Here is a 15,938-nt window from a genome sequence, read left to right on the forward strand (position 1 = left end):
GCCTGCATCCTGAATTAAAACCTTAGTATTGGCACAAGAGAAAAGACTGAAGTAGAGAACCACGAAACAGGAGGATGGTCATTAATTGCACGCAAACACACATACACCCAAGAGCGTAGCTACTAACTAGACTCCAGTCATACTTTTGGAACAACTTTATGAATTGTGAAGCCAGTGTAGAGGAAAATCTTCCTGTCTGACATGTGTAACACTGTAGGCTCTTTCTAGAATATGAGAAGTGTTCTTTGCCTTGTTCATCATTGCATAGCATCATGTTTCCACTGGGCATTCAATAAATCTTTAATGAAATAACAAAGTTTCTAATTCACATAGCTGCTGGACAGGTCCTTTACCCTCTTCCTGTACTAGAGAATTAGAAAACAACAGAAATCACCACAGTGTTATGAAAACTTCATCTCTCTCTCCAACTGGTGTTTCTATTTTGAGTCAAGATTGGTTTTTGTTTTTCTTTGCACCTATTGTGGAGCTTGAACTCAGGGCTTGGGGACTGGCTCTGAGCTTTTTGTTTGCTCAATCTGTCATTCTACCCCTTAGCTACAGCTCCACTTATTTTGGTAGTTAACTGAATGTAAGTCTCAGGCACTTTTCTGCCAAGGCTGGCTTTGAATCGTAGATCCTCAAATCTCAGCCTCTTAATTAGTTAGGATTACAGGCATGAGCCACTGGCACCCAGCAATTGTCTTAATTTTTATGCTTATTAAACCTTTTATCAAGGCTCATGGTTTTTAATCACTTGTAATATAATGTTTTATGCAGAAGTGACTCTGAATTTCTTAATTTGAATATTTGTGTTTATTAAATTGAGTTATTTCCCTAAGACATGAGATCCTATTTAAGGAAAAAGAATTCCTCCTTCAAGAGTAACTAGCAAGAAATACTACAAAGCTGAGGATGATGTTCATTAAAGTTATTGTAATTCTTTAGATTACTGAAAGAAATGAGATTAGTATTGCCATTAATTTGGTCATATTACAAAACAAATATGAAGTTAATCTATGTTTCACTTCACTGACTATGACAGCATCAAACCTGATTTCTGAAGAAAACAATGAAAAGCAAATTGAACCTCCCAAGTTATTTGTTAAACAAGGTTACTATAAGCACATTCTTTTTTTTTTTGCCTAGAAATCTAGATAGAAAATGCAGAGCCTTGTACCACATATAGTAGATGTTATCCAACTGCTCACATTCATTTTTGTTTGCAGATCCTCGAGATACGCATTACTTAAAAGGTGTCCTTGAAAGGTTGTTGAAAGGGAGTATTTGCATACCATCCCACATTCTCCCAGTGAGTGTCAGGGTTTTAAGGGACTCTGCTAGGAGCAGCCCAGAACTGAGAGCTGTCTTTCCAGGTAGAGCAAACTGCAGGGGAAGATAGCAGAGATCCACCTGAGGCACGGTCACCCAGCAGATGGAAGCCATAGAGTGTGATTGGCTTCTATACCAGGTCCCTGTCATCTGGGTCCTGTAGCCTTCCTCACCTCCAGCATCCAACATCTCAACATGATGCGCATGAGCATCTTCACCTCTGATGAAGCTAGTGCAGGACTGAATCCCTGGAATCGCTCATCCAGCTGCAGAATTTGGCTTTCATTTTTGGTTTTGCTTTGGTGCCAGCCTAGCGCTTGAACTCAGGGACTGTGTGCTGTCACCAGCCTTTTATGCTCAACGCTAGTTAGTACTTTGCCACTTCTGCCTTTTGGGCTACCTGTTAAAAAATAGTCTCATGGGCTTCCCCACCCAGGCTGGCTCTGAACCACAGTCCTCAGATCTCAGCTTCCTGAGCAGCTAGGCTGACAGATATGAGCCACCCAGCACGGGATGAAGATCTTCTAGTGAGGAACACACTGCCCTGGTGTGTGTCCAGTAGCCCTGTGCCAATGGTCAGGGGGCACCTCACCCCACATCACCTCATGTTAGTGTTCGCCCCTTTTACACTAGCTAATTTGGAACGATAAATAGAGCCCACAAAAACTAGAAAGCAAACTATTTTACTGAAAGGTATTTAAAAAAATTTTAAGCTAGTGTATATTTATGATGGAGAAGGCAGTGCGATGTTTCTATACAGATGCACTTTGGATATATTTGCTACGCCCATGGAAACATGGTGGAGTTGCTGAGTGTTTTTGTTTTACGTTTTGTTTTTTTTGAAGTGTCATTATGGGGCTTGAACTCAGTACTTATACTCTGCCTGAGCTTTTCATTTGTTTTTGTTTTTTTTTTCATGTATTTTTTATTTAATTAATACAAGGGTTACATGATATTTGCCACATGGAAGGTGCATTACTTCACATACATTGATACCCTTTCTCATGTCTTGGTCCCCTTTTCCTCCCCACCACCCCCACAGCTCATCTTGTTTTCCCCCCTTCCCTATCCAATTTCAAATAACCAAATAAAAATATATCTAATATATCAGATAACAAAGTGAGATACTGTAACAAAATGAGATAACCAAGGGACAGCAAAAGAGATAACATAGTACATTAAGGACAACATTCAGTCATTATATGCCTTTTGTTTCTATATCCTAGAGGTCCTTTCATTTAGCATCATACTATATGATCTTTTGTATCTAGGTTTTGCTCTATTACAAATCTCTGGGAGGAGAGGCCAAGGTTTCTACTGATTATGACAAATGAGGGAAACCATTGAGCCTAAGTTCCTTTGAGTCTGGCTTACTTCCCTTAATATGATTTTTTCTAAGTCTTTCCGTTTCCTAACAAATGGGGCGACGTCATTCTCTCTGACAGCAGCATAGATTCCATTGTGTACAAATATCACGTCTTGTTGATCCACTCATCAACTGAGGGACATCTGGGTTGGTTCCATATTTTTGCTATGGTAAATAGTGCTGCAATGAATATCGTTGTACTAGTGGATTTAATATGTCTTTGTTTCTGGACAATTGGATAAATGACTACTAGTAGAATTGCTGGATCATAGGGGAGCTCTATGTTTAGTCTTTTGAGGAACTGCCATACTGCTTTCTATAGTGGTTGAACGAGTTTGAACTCCCACCAACATTATAGTAGTGAACCCTCCTGGCCACATCCCCTCCAGCATCTGGTGTTATTAGATTTCTTGATCTTGGCCATTCTAACTGGAGTGAGGTAGAATCTTAGAGTTGTTTGGATTTGCATTTCTTTTATGACCAGAGATGTCGAGCATTTCTTCATATGTCTATAGGCCATTTTTATTTCTTCTTCAAAGAAGACTCCCTTTAAGTTTTGGCCCATCTTTTAATGGGATGGTTGTTTCTTTGGAGATTAGTTTTGGAGTGATTGAATTTTTTGAGCTGCTGATATATTTTACATATGAGGTCTTTGTCTGCTGTATGGTTGGTGAAGATCTTCTCCCACTCTGTAGGCTTCCTAATTAATTTACTAGCTATGTCCTTTGCCATACAAAAGCTCTGCAGTTTAATGCAGTCCCACTTATCCAGCCTTTCTCTGATTTGTTGTGATTCTTGGTCCTTATTAAGGAAGTTTCAACCTGTGCCAAGGAGGCCTAGTGTATCTCTATTCCTTCTTGTAAAGTTTTCAGTGTGTCAGCTTTTACCTCCAGGTCTTTGATCCATTTGGAGTTAATTCTAGTGCAGGGTAACAAAGAAGGATCCAACTTTAGTTTTCTGCATCTGGTAAACCAGTTCTGCCAGCACCACTTGTTGAAGAGGCTGTCTTTCTTCTATTCTATTTTTTTGGCTCCCTTGTCAAAGATTAGGTGTCCATAGGTCTGTGGTTTAATATCTGGGTCCTCAGTTCTATTCCATTGGTCTTCAGGCCTGTTCTTCTGTTTTGATAATTATATCTCTGTAATAAAGTCTAAAGTTTGGTATTGAAATTCCTCCTGCGCTGTTCTTTCTGCTAAGAAGTGTTTTTGGTATACGGGGTCTTTTATTATTCCATATAAAATTTTGAATTGCCTCTTCTATTTCTTTAAAGAATGACATTGGGATATTGATGGGTATTATGTTGAATTTGTAGATAGCCCTTGGCAAGATTGTCATTTTCACGATGTTGATTCTTCCAATCCAGGAGCATAGGAGGTTTTTCCATTTCCTTAGTTTTCCTTTAATTTCCTTTTTCAGGGTTTTAAAGTTTTCATCAAAAAGGTCCTTTACATTCTTAGTTAAGATAATTCTTAGGTACTTTATTTTCTGTGAGACTATTGCAAAAGGAGTTGCTTTCCTGGTTGTTGCCTCATTCCTCCCACTGTTGGCATAGAGGAAGGCAGTTGATTTTTGAGGATTAATTTTACACCCTGGTACCTTTCCAAAGTTTTGAATCAGCTCAAGGATCTTGGGAGTGGATTCTATAGGGTTCTTTAAATACAGAATCATGTCATCTGCAAAGAGGGAAAGTTTTACTTCCTCTTTCCCTATTTGGATCGCCTTTATGCTTGCTTCTAGCCTTATTGTTCTGGCTAGGAATTTTAATACTATGTTAAAGAGGAGTGTAGAGAGTGGGCACCTTTGTCTCGTTCCTGATTTTAGAGGGAATGGCTTTAGCTTTTCGCCATTAAGTATAATACTAGCTGTGGGTTTGTCATACACAGCCTTTATTATACTGAGGAATGTTCAATGGATTCCTAGTTTCTCCATAGCTTTTAACATAAAGCTGTGTTGGATCTTCTCAAATGTCTTTTCTGCATCTATTGAGACAATCAAGTGATTTTTATCCTAGCTCCTGTTCATGTGTTGAATTATATTGATTTGCATAAGTTGAACCAGCTTTGCCTCCCTGTGATGAATCTGTGTGATCATAGTGTATAATTTTTTTGATGAGTTGTTGAAGACGGCTGGCCAATATTTTGCTGAGAAGTTTTTCATCGATGTTCATCAAAGAAATAGGTCTATAGTTCTCTTTCTTTGATGAATCTCTGTCTGGTTTGGGGATGACGGTTATACTGGCTTCATAGAATGAGTTTGACAAAGAGCCTTAATTTTCAATTTCGTTGAAGACCTTGAGGAGTACTGATGTGAGCTCTGCTTTGAAGACGTTATAGAATTCAGCTGTGAATCCATCTGGCCCTTGGCTTTTCTTAGGTATACTGAGTTATTGCTGGGTGGAATAATCTGCAGATGTCTAGATCTAGTTGGTCTATACAGTTGTTCAAATCTAAGGTTTCTCTGTTGATTTTTGCCTGGTTGATCTGTCCATAGGTGAGAGTGGTGTGTTAAAGTCACCAACAATCACTGTGTTTCGACCTATGTATGGTTTCAGTGAAAGTAAAGTTTGCTTGATGAAGTTCGGAGCTCTGGGATTACACGTGCAGATATTTAGGATGGTTATGTCCTCCTGGAAGAAAGATCCCTTTAGCAGTATGTAGTAACCTTCTTTGTCTTTTCTCACTAATTTTAGTTTCAAGTCTATTTTATCTGATATGAGGATGGCAGCTCCAGCCTGTTTATGGGGGCCGTTAGTTTGATATACTTTCTTCCAATGTCTCACTTTCAAAAAATGTTTGTTTTTGGGGGGTAAGATGTGTTTCTTGAAGACAGCAGAATGATGGATCTTGCTTTTTATCCAACTAGATAGTCTATGTCGTTTAATTGGAGAGTTAAGTCCATTGATATTGAGAGTCAGGATTGAGAAATATTTATTAGTTCCTGCCCTTTTAAAAGCTTTCATTAGTGACTGTGTCTTGACAGTTCTTGTGATACTTAGATGGTATGAGTTTTAGATGCCATTTCTTTCTCTGTATCACATTTGTGTTGATTTTCTATGTGTAGAACATCTTTGAGAATTTTCTGTAATGTAGGTTGGGTTGCTACATAATGTTGAAGCTTTCCCCTGGAATGGAATGTTTTTATTGTTCCCTCAGTTATGAATGAGAGCTTAGCTGGGTACAGTATTCTTGGTTAGTAGTTATTTGACTTCAGGGCATGACATATATCCTTCCAATCTCTTCTTGCTTGCATGGTCTCTGCTGAGAACCTGGGGTTATTCTGATTGGTTTGCCTTTATAGGTGATTGTTCTCTTCGCGTTGGCTGCTTTTAGGATCCTTTCTTGGGTCTCTATTGATCCAGTTCAGATTATAATGTGCTGGTGGGATGTCCTTTTCTGGTTAGGTGTGTTTAGGGTTCTAAAAGCTTCTTGTATCTGGATGGGCCTGCCCTTCTGGATATTTGGGAAGTTCTCTGAGATGATTCCCTGAAGTATATTTCCAATACCATTGACCTCTTTCTCCAGACCCTCGTCAATACCAATTAGTCTTAAATTAGGCTTCCTAATTGTATCTTAGACCTCCTGAAGTATTTTCTCATATTTCCTAGATTTGAATTGACTCATTTTCTGTTCTTTCTCTATAACAACTAAATTATCTTCAGCCCCGGAATTTCTCTCTTCTGCATTGTCTAACCTGCTATCAAAGCTTTCTGCTTTATTCTTCAACCCCCTTGCTTCTAACTGCTCATTGTTGATGCCTTGCATCTCTTGTTTTAGATCATGTATGGATTTCTTTAACTCCTTGGTTTCCATTTGAGTGGTGAGCTCAACAGCTTTATTCTCTTCGGACATTTGTTGGAGTTCGGTCACCTTTTTGTTTGTGGATTCTATGAATTCGTCCATTTTTCTTTGAAAAACCTTTATTATGGCCCCCTTTATGGCTTCCCATTTTCCACATATCAACTTGTTTATGGATTCCTCTTGATTAGCTATGGCTTCCTCTCATATCTTTATGTTTTCACATTTTTCATTAATGATGTTTATCAATTGCATTTGTATAGCACTTGGAAGACTCTAGATTTGCCACTGACTGCTCCATTGCCTGTTTTTATTGGGTGGGAGATGCTATTCTTTGATTTGACATTTTTCTTGAGTTTCTTGTTCTGCCCTTTGAAAATGGGAGCAAGATTAATACTAAACAGTATTATAATTTTTCAGATATAACCAACCTAGACCTTTTTAGTTGGCTGACAATAGATGTTCACACATTTAGATTGGTAATATCACTCTCTCTTTCTTTTTGTGCACTTACATACAAATCTAATACAACCACAGATTACCGATTTATGACCAAAAAAATAAGCCCCTCAATCCAATCTCTATTGTATTGAAGTCCCTCTGGACCTAGAGTATAATTGAACACCCAGAGACACAGCATTGCTCACCAACCATCAAATGTAGATCCATGCATTACAAGAGTTGAAGGATGAACAGAGGACAAGAGATAGAAAATAATGTGAAAGACATCAAGGGAGTTAGGAAAAGAATAATGCAGGAGTGTAAGATTATTATAGTAATGAAGAATAGGTATAGCGTAAGGATAACTGACCTAAGGTGATAGACAGGTAGAATATTTGAGTAAAGTTTAGAAGAACTTATATAAAACTTATAAAAATAAGAAGAGTAATAAGAGGAATATACAGAGAAAAGAGGTAGGTTTCTATGATACAAATTTTAAAAAGAAAAAAGAAACAAAACAACAAAATAAAACAAAACACACATAAAAAAAGAAAAAAAAAGGTGGGGGGAGATTCCTCACTATTGTGAGTTCTTACCCAAGAGATACTAGGGTGGAGAACCAGATTAAAAAGCAGGTGACTGTATCAATAATGATATCATTTTTATTCAGACTGTACCCAGACCTGTCAGTGTGTTTCTAGGAATGACCACAGTAACAGAAGGAATGCGGGAAAAGAGAGGAGAAAAAAAAAAGAAAAAAAAAAGGAATGAATCATAACATTAGAAAAAAAGGTATAGTTAAAACGGCAAAGAGAAAATAAGAACACCTAAAAATGCAAAGAAAAGGGGTAGACGAACATAAAAAAGGGCATTTTTCAGGTTTTTTTTGGGGGGGGTGCAGGATAGGAAACTTGTGTCTCCACTAAGTTCGGGATCCAATCACTTCACAATGTTTTTTTCTCTTGTGATTTGGTTTTTCGGATCAGATTGCCTGATGGGGAAAACAAAGCTGAAATATTCACCAGCAGCTTTGTTTACCAGGTCTGTGGAGGGCTCAGCAGACAGACTTCAGCAGCACTGGGGCTGGATTTTTGGCTAAGGGATCTCTGGGAAATCCTTTGCCTGTTGGAATGATGGCGCTGTCAGCAACACCTCTCAGGTTCCAGTTGCTTTGGCCAGGTCTTTGCCAGAAGTCAAGATGGCACTGCTCTCAGCTTGTGGGGGAGGGGTACCCTCCCAATGCCGTTCCACTAGCAGAAGTAGAAACTTCTCGGAGGTACTCACAAATTGCTGGATTCTCAGGTTCCGTGAAGTTGGCAGGTCCATGCACAGCCGGGTGTGGGCTCTGGGCTCGCGCAGGCTCTGTGTGGCTCTGTCTACAGCTGGCGAGTCTGCGCAGCCGTGAAGCACTGTCTGCTCCACGGCTGGCGGGGCTCCATGCTGTTTTCTTGCACCGCTATTCTGCCTTTTTTCCTCTCTGACTGAGATCTCTGTGGCACTAAAGCTTACTTAGGATCAATTTTTCGTAAAGAACTGTCTCCTACACTGCCAGAACTTGTATCTTTGCGCCAGCTCAGAATGATTCACACTGAACTGCCTCCATCTTCCACCGATCTCTGCCTGAGCTTTTCTACTCAAGTCTGGTGCTCTGTCACTTGAGCCACACTTCATTTACTGGTTTTCATTGGTTAATCTGAAATAGGAGTCTTGTGGATTTTTCTTCACAGGCTGGCTTTGAATTTGGATCCTCAGGTCTCAGATTCCTTAGTAGCTAGGATACAGGCATGAGCCACAGGTGTCTGGAAGTATTTGTCTTTAGTTGTTGTTGTTTTGTCTGTCATGGGGCTTGAATTCTGGGTCTGGTTGCTCTCCCTAAGCTCTTCAGCACAAGGCTCAAGCTCTACCACTTGAGCCACAGAGCCACTTCTAGGTTTCTGGTGGTTAATTGGAGATAAGAGTCTTTTAGACTTGAATGCCTGAGCTGGCTTTGAAGTGTAATACTGAGACCTCGGCCTTCTGAGTAGCTAGGATTACAGGCGTGAGCCACCAGTGCCTGGCACTTTTAATTTGAAAAATAAGAAAAAAAAACCTAGATTGGATTCTTCCCGGCATATTTTATGTAAGGTTAATATTGGACTCCTCAAAATACTGTGTTTCATACTGAAATAACAGTTTTCCTCAACTTCTAGGAGATAAGGTACTGGTAACACACTGGTTTGTAGCTTCATAAGTAGGTATCCATATTCACAGTGAATTAAATAATGAAAGCTAATGATGTTCCAATACAGACAACATATCAGGATCCAAGAATTATATTAATCCAGTATATGAATGTAGTCCACAATAACAATCTTGAATAATAGCATCTGCAATAGTACTTCCTGAGTCAGTCACAGCACTGTTGGCTTGTCCCTCTTCTTGATGCATTGTATTTTTATACAATTTTAGCAACTTCTTAATATTTACAGTTTTTCCTTAGGCTTAGCCATGGTTCTTTGTCTAAAGCTGGGCACTGGTGGCTCGTGTGTGTAATCCTAGCTTCTCAGGAGACAGAGACCTGAGGATCCCTGCTCAGAGTTGTCCTGGGAAGGAAAGTCCTTGAGACTCCAAATTAGCAAGCAAAAAACCAGACATGGAACTGTGGCTCAAGCAGTAGAGCACTAGCTTTGAGCAAAAATGCTCAGCAATAGCTCCCAAACCATGAGTTCACAAGGAAAAAAGAAAAAGTTACCTCTATATATTATACTCTTACAGGAAATACATGAGAGGTAGTCTCACTCATAATCAGTGGCCTTCCTTTAATGTGTGTATGTATGTGTGTGGACAGTCCTGGGTTGAACTCAAGGCCTAGGCTCTGTTCCTGAGTTATTGTTGTTTTAAACAAAAGTCTCTTATTTCCACTTTGTCCTTGAGCTTTTTTGCTCAAGGCTAGCACTCTACCTCTTGATCCACAGCTCCACTTTTGCTTTTGGTGGGTGAGGATAAAAATATCACTGACTTTGCCTGGGCTGGCTTTGAACTACAATCCTCAGATCTCAGCTTCTCCAGTGGTTTCAATGATAGGCATGACCTACTACTGCCCAGTTTTTATTCAAAAACAATTGTAAGAATGGAGGAAAGATTGGGAGGCATTGGTTGTCAGCTGTAGTAAGATAGGAAGATAGATGTGTTGTATTATACAGGAGGGTTCACTCCATACAATACCAATGCCTTCGGCATTTCCAAAAGACCTCAGAGAAAAGATGCTGCATTTTTATCCACAAGCAAATGGTACCTATTTGAATAAATAGATGTGATATGGACATTATACAATATTTAGTCTTGAAACATCAACATATGATATTCTATCATTACACACAATTTTATATGCCACTTCAAACATTAAACAAAATTAAAGGTGCTCATTTCAAATATCCAGTTCATAGAAATAATGTAGTCCCATAAATCTAGTCAGTGAGATTAATATTACAGTTAATATTTAATGAATACCCATTCCAAGCAGCTATATAATCAAGCAGAGGTTCAGAAGAATAAGGTTGAAACACAAGGCAAATATTAAATGACAGAGATTGCTTCCTAGATTAAGCATGCTGCTGCCCTCAACATACTCCCTCTCCTTTGTGTTGTTTCCTCACCCCATCATCTGCACGTTTTAAGACTAGTGACTCACGAGGATGAACTCTGAGGATCGTGATTTAGGGGCAACCCAGATCAGCTCAATCTTCAGTTAACCAACAAAAAGCTACAAGAAAAGGTGTGGTAGTGTGGCACAATAGTAGAGCACTAGCTTTTTGCAAAAAAGCTAAGTTAGGCAGGCGCCAGGCCTATAACCCTAGCTACTCAGGAGGATGTGTGTCTGAAGCCAGCCTCAGCAAGAAAGTCATGATACTCCATGCTCCAGTTAATCACAGGAAAATGGCTATGCTATGACTCAGCAGCAGAACGGATCTCAGGGACAACGAACAGCACCCAGGCCTAAAGTTCAAGTCCCATGACTTGGGAGGAAAAAAAAAGTAAGTGAGAATATGAGGCCCTCAGTTGAAGCCCCAATACTGAGTGCACACAAGCACACACACACACACACACACACACACAGTTACTAGGTGCTAAGCATTTGCTGTGTTGATAGATTCTCAGTTGAGTACTTGTGAGCTCATTCTAATCTTTAAAGCCAAGCTTATTTTCTAGGTACACTGGCCAGGAGAGAAAGCCAAAAGCCATTGTAACTTCTTGCTTATCACCATCATTATTCAGAAAGTCATCTCATTTCTGCCTGGTGCATCTTTACAGACTGCACCCCACTGTTCCCGGGAACACACACCCCACCCCTCTCAGGTCCCAGGCAGGGCCTCTCTCATAGCTTCTGCTCTTGGTCCCTGTTGTCACCATTCTTAGTTCTTGTCATCATGTCACCTCGGGCTGAAGTCTTCTCAACAGGGGTGCTCCGTGTGCTTTCCTAGAAAAACGATGAGGAGTGTGAAGTTGTAGCTCACACAGTGTACATGTACAGCCTGAAGCACAATTCTACAAGAAGTTTTGTGTTTCCTTTTCTTAAAGCGATGTGAAATTTGCATTTCCCTCCTACATAAAGACATGAAGATTTCCTATAAATGTGAACTTCAGCTGTCTCAACAGTAGCTCCTGTATCTCCCACCTCTTTGTGCCTCCACCAATGACACTGCCATTGGGGATCATCTTACATACAATCTGGAAAACTCAGGCCTAGGAAATAAAATGTGAATTTTATAACTTGCTCAGGTTCTTCCATTCCCTGCTCCCTCCCATCGGGCCAGGGCATACCCAGCATTCCCCCTCTCCAGCCACTTGCCGTGGTTTCTTTTGTTGTTGTTTTTCTTTGCTTCAGATAGGTTTTCTTCTCTTCCTCCCTGTTCTAGATCCTACCTGCAGAACCATGAGATAAAAATAAGAAGACAAAGACAAATATATTTTAAAAACTGGTTCCAAGAAATGTAATTTTTAAATTTTTTTTGCCTGTCCTGGGCTTGAGCTCAGGGCCTGAGAGCTGTCCTTGGACTTTCTCAAGGCTAGAGCTCTACCACTTGAGCTGCAACACCACTTCCAGCTTTTTGCTATGTATGTGGTACCGAGGAGTTGAACCTGGGTCTTTGTGCATGCTAGGCAAGCACTCTACCACTAGGCTAAATTCCCGGCTCCCAAGAAATGTATTTTTGTTGTAACAATAAGAGGCATTTAATAGAACTGCAAAAAATTCTAGCTAAGCCTGTCCTGTATATTAGCTGTCTGCATCATTGTTCATGCCCTCGATACATATAAAACTCAGGGGCTGAGCACAGTCCTTGTGTTTTCTCAAGGCTAGAGCTCTACCACTTGTGCCCCAGCACTACTTCTGGCTTTTTCTATGTATGTGGTATAGAAGAATCAAACCCAGTCTTCAGGCTTCGAGAAGAACTCTATCACTAGACCAAACACCTGGGCCTGAGATTTTATTGCTCAAGACAAGCACTCTATATCTTGAACAACAGCTCCAATTCTGCCATTTTGGGTGGTTAACTGGAAATGAGAGTTTCAAACCAGCCTGGGCTGGTTCTGACATCTCGGCCGCTTGAATAGCTCTTTTAGGGGATTTAGAGTTGAAATTCTTTAGGTACTTCATGGTTTCAAAAAGTTATTTTGGTCTTAGTATTAAATATGAGGGGGAGGGGGTAGTAGGGTTATAGTTCCTTTAAAATATCGTATTATTAGCCAGGAGCAGTGGCTCACACTTGTAATCCTAGCTACTCAGGAGGCTGAGATCTGAGAATCTTGGTTTAAAGCCAGCCCAGGCACTAAAGACCATGAAACTCTTATCTCTAATTAATCACTAGAAAATGGGAAGTGGGGCTGTGGCTGAAGGGATAGGGTGGTAGCCTTGAGCTGAAGAGCTCAGGGACAGCACCAGGCCCAGACTTCAAGCCCCACAACTGACTATATATATATATATATATATATAGTATTATTATAACTATTATTATAACTGTAACCCCTCTATGATATTTATAATAAGTCAGGTAATGAGTACATTTCTTTTTTGAACAGTCACCCCTTTGGTTATAGTTTATTGACTTGAAATTTGAAACTACTATATAAAAATGTTACAAATGTGACCCATACATTCACACACACACACACACACACACACACACACACACACGCACACACACGCGCGTCTCTCTGCCTCTTTATCAGCTAGTAGAACTTTTAGAATGGGTTGATGTAGCAAACATGTTTTGAGCTCACTTCAAACCCAGAGAGAGATGTCAAAATCTTGTAATGACATTTACAAATTTGGAACTAGACAGTATATCTGAAGTGGAAGAAGAAAATGGTCCGTATAAATGGAATATATTAGGAGAATGTTTAGACGTATACTACACAATTAATATTTACTCTCTAATTGCACCAAGAGATGGAATTGCATAGATTATCCAATTTTAAATCCACAGTTATTGCTCAGGACAGGATGGTCAGTATTTGTGTGTGTTTATTGTTGATATAACATATTGTAAAAGTCCCTCCTTCCCTCTTCTTCCTTTCTTTTCTTCCCTTCATTTCCTACCTCCTCTTTCTCTCTCTCCCTCCCTCTCCCCCCCTCTCCCTCTCTCTTCCTCCCTCTCCCTTTCTCTCTCCCTCCCTCTCCCCCTCCCCCAGCCCCCCTCTCTCTCCCTATCCCTATTCCTATCCCTATCCCACCCCTACTTTGTGTGCCAGTATAGGGGCTTGAACTTGGCCTGGACACTGTTTCTTGGCTTTTTTTGCTAAGGCTATCATTCTCTATCACTAGTCACCTCCTGCTATTTGCTTGTCAATTAGAGATAAGAGTGTCACAGAATTTTCTGCTTGGATTTGCTACAAACTGTGATCCTCAGACCTCAGCCTCCTGAGTGGCTAGGATTACAGGTATGAGCCACCAGTACCTGGCAGTGGGCTTTTTCTGGAGACCCATGCCTTCTTGTTAGCTGGTAATCTACAGGAGAAGTTGCTCACTAGAGAAAGTAAAAGTTACCCAGTCTCTCAAATACACACTTTCAATTCACTTTCTCAAACTTTCCTTGATATTTCCTTTTTGATTTGTTTGTTTTTCAGCCACAAAAATGTTCTAAGTCAAGTCTGAATCTTTTGTTTCTTTGTTCTGTAGCACAGTGAAGCCATCTGTTCTTTTTACCCTCCTCAGAAGATCAGACTTTTTAAAGTCACAGGTTTGGCCCAGTAGGAAGTAAAAAAAGAATCCATAGGAAGCGGTAACTAAAGAAGAATTTGCCATAGAAAACTTGTTTTAAAATGTGCTTTTAACAGGAGAGATGTAAGATGAATAGAGATTTTCTTTCAAACTTAAAAGGAGTATTGATAATCAAAGCATGATAAGGGTTGAAATAGAGCTTTAAAAATGGATTAACATGTTCGTATAAGGGAAAATTAAGTGGCTTTTGGACAGAAGAGTCTCAAAGAGAATTTTGACATGTGAACTATAAGATAAAAGATGGGGCTGGGAGAGATGGGAGGGAAGGATGATGGGGTGACATTCATCAAGAGGCATTGTGCTCATAAACTGGTGAAATTGAAACTTATTGTGTAACTACTTAGAGATAAAATCCAGTAGAGAAGAACATCCAGGTGGCTCGATAAGGAAATAGAAGCCCATCGAGGTTAAAAACTGACAGTTAAAGACACACAACTAGTTAATAGCTGGTATTGGACATGAATTTCTTTATTTAAAAAAAGAATGACACGTTAAAAAATGCCTGTCCAGGGGCTTAAACTCAGGGCCTGCCTTCTGTGCCCAAGATTTGCGCTCTACCACTTAAGCCATGCCTCTACTTCAAGTTTTCTGGTGGTTGACTGAAGAATCTCCTAGACATTTCCTTCCTGGGCTGACTTCGAACCAGGATGCTCAGATCTCAGCCTCCTGAGTAGTTAGGATCACAGGAGTGAGCTACTAGAACCTTTTTGTAAATGTATAATTTTATAAGCATACATCACTGGTATTTCCTTATTCTAACTCTTCTTTGGCATGTTACTGTATGCATGTTCTTTTAAGGCATATAATTGTCAAGAGTTTCTGATGGTTTTCCTTCAGTTTACAAACAAATGAACAGCTATACAAGTCTATAAATTATCACTGTGAATTATCTCATGTGAGAGGTCTAACAGACCATAAACAGCCTTTGGAAGGGGAGTGTGTTGATTGGTAATGAGAAAACTCATTACAGCTGCTGAACCTTTTTTTTTTTTGCCAGTCCTGGGCTTGAGCACTGTCCTATAACTTTTTCAAGGCTACAGCCCTACCACTTGAGCCATAGCCCCACTTCTGGCTCTTTTCTGTGTATGTGGTATCAAGGAATCGAACCCAGGTCTTCATGCATACTAGGCAAGCACTCTACCACTAGGCCAAGCTCTGGGCCCTGCTGAACCTCTTTTGAACAGGAAGTTCATGTTCCTAAAGAATGTGACTTTGGCTTGGGTACAGGCAGTTGTCAATCCTCTTTGAGAGAAGTTGTCAGAATGCTTAAAGAACATGTAAAAACTTAGTTGAGAAATCACAAAGAAAAGTGATCCCCTAAAGAAAGATAGCACCAATATTCTCAGGGAAAAAAAAACTAATATCTTCCTGTGAAATGAAAGCAAAAGGAACTGCAAAATCACTTCTTTCAGAAACCCAGAGAGTAAGAAGAGTTCCTATTTTTACTTTAAGGTCCAAATCCCTAATGAAAAGGCCTTTTTTAATTGTCGGGATATAGGAGTTACATTCATCAGGCAGTAGGTGCATTACTTCTCACACATTCATATCCCTTCTCATGTTTTGGTTCCCGTTTTCTTCCCCCCACCCACTCCCAATCATCTTCTTTTCTCCCCTTTCCTATTTCAAATTACCAAATAAAAATATATACAATATACAAGGTAGCAAAGTCAGATACAGTAGCAATATGAGATTAACCATAGGGCAAAAAAGGAGAAAAGAAATAACATAGTACACTAAGAACAACAATCAC

At 39.8% G+C, this 15,938-nt stretch overlaps 1 protein-coding gene and 1 long non-coding RNA gene across 4 annotated transcripts in view; one reads left to right on the top strand and one right to left on the bottom strand.

The window, feature by feature from the left end:
• Positions 1–15,938, top strand: part of Pdzrn4 (PDZ domain containing ring finger 4) — a 327,296-nt gene that overhangs the window by 264,871 nt on the left and 46,487 nt on the right. The gene's annotated exons all lie outside the window — the stretch shown is intronic.
• The window catches only part of LOC150066707 (uncharacterized), a 507,115-nt gene continuing 502,935 nt past the window's right edge, over positions 11,759–15,938 (bottom strand). For both annotated transcript variants that reach the window (XR_016533582.1, XR_016533583.1), the window contains exon 5: positions 11,759–11,832. This is a non-coding gene — a long non-coding RNA (uncharacterized LOC150066707). The remainder of the gene's footprint in view (positions 11,833–15,938) is intronic.

Source organism: Megascapheus bottae, chromosome 2, assembly GCF_031878675.1.
Source record: "Megascapheus bottae isolate mThoBot1 chromosome 2, mThoBot2.hap1, whole genome shotgun sequence".
Classification (NCBI taxonomy): Eukaryota; Metazoa; Chordata; class Mammalia; order Rodentia; family Geomyidae; genus Megascapheus; species Megascapheus bottae.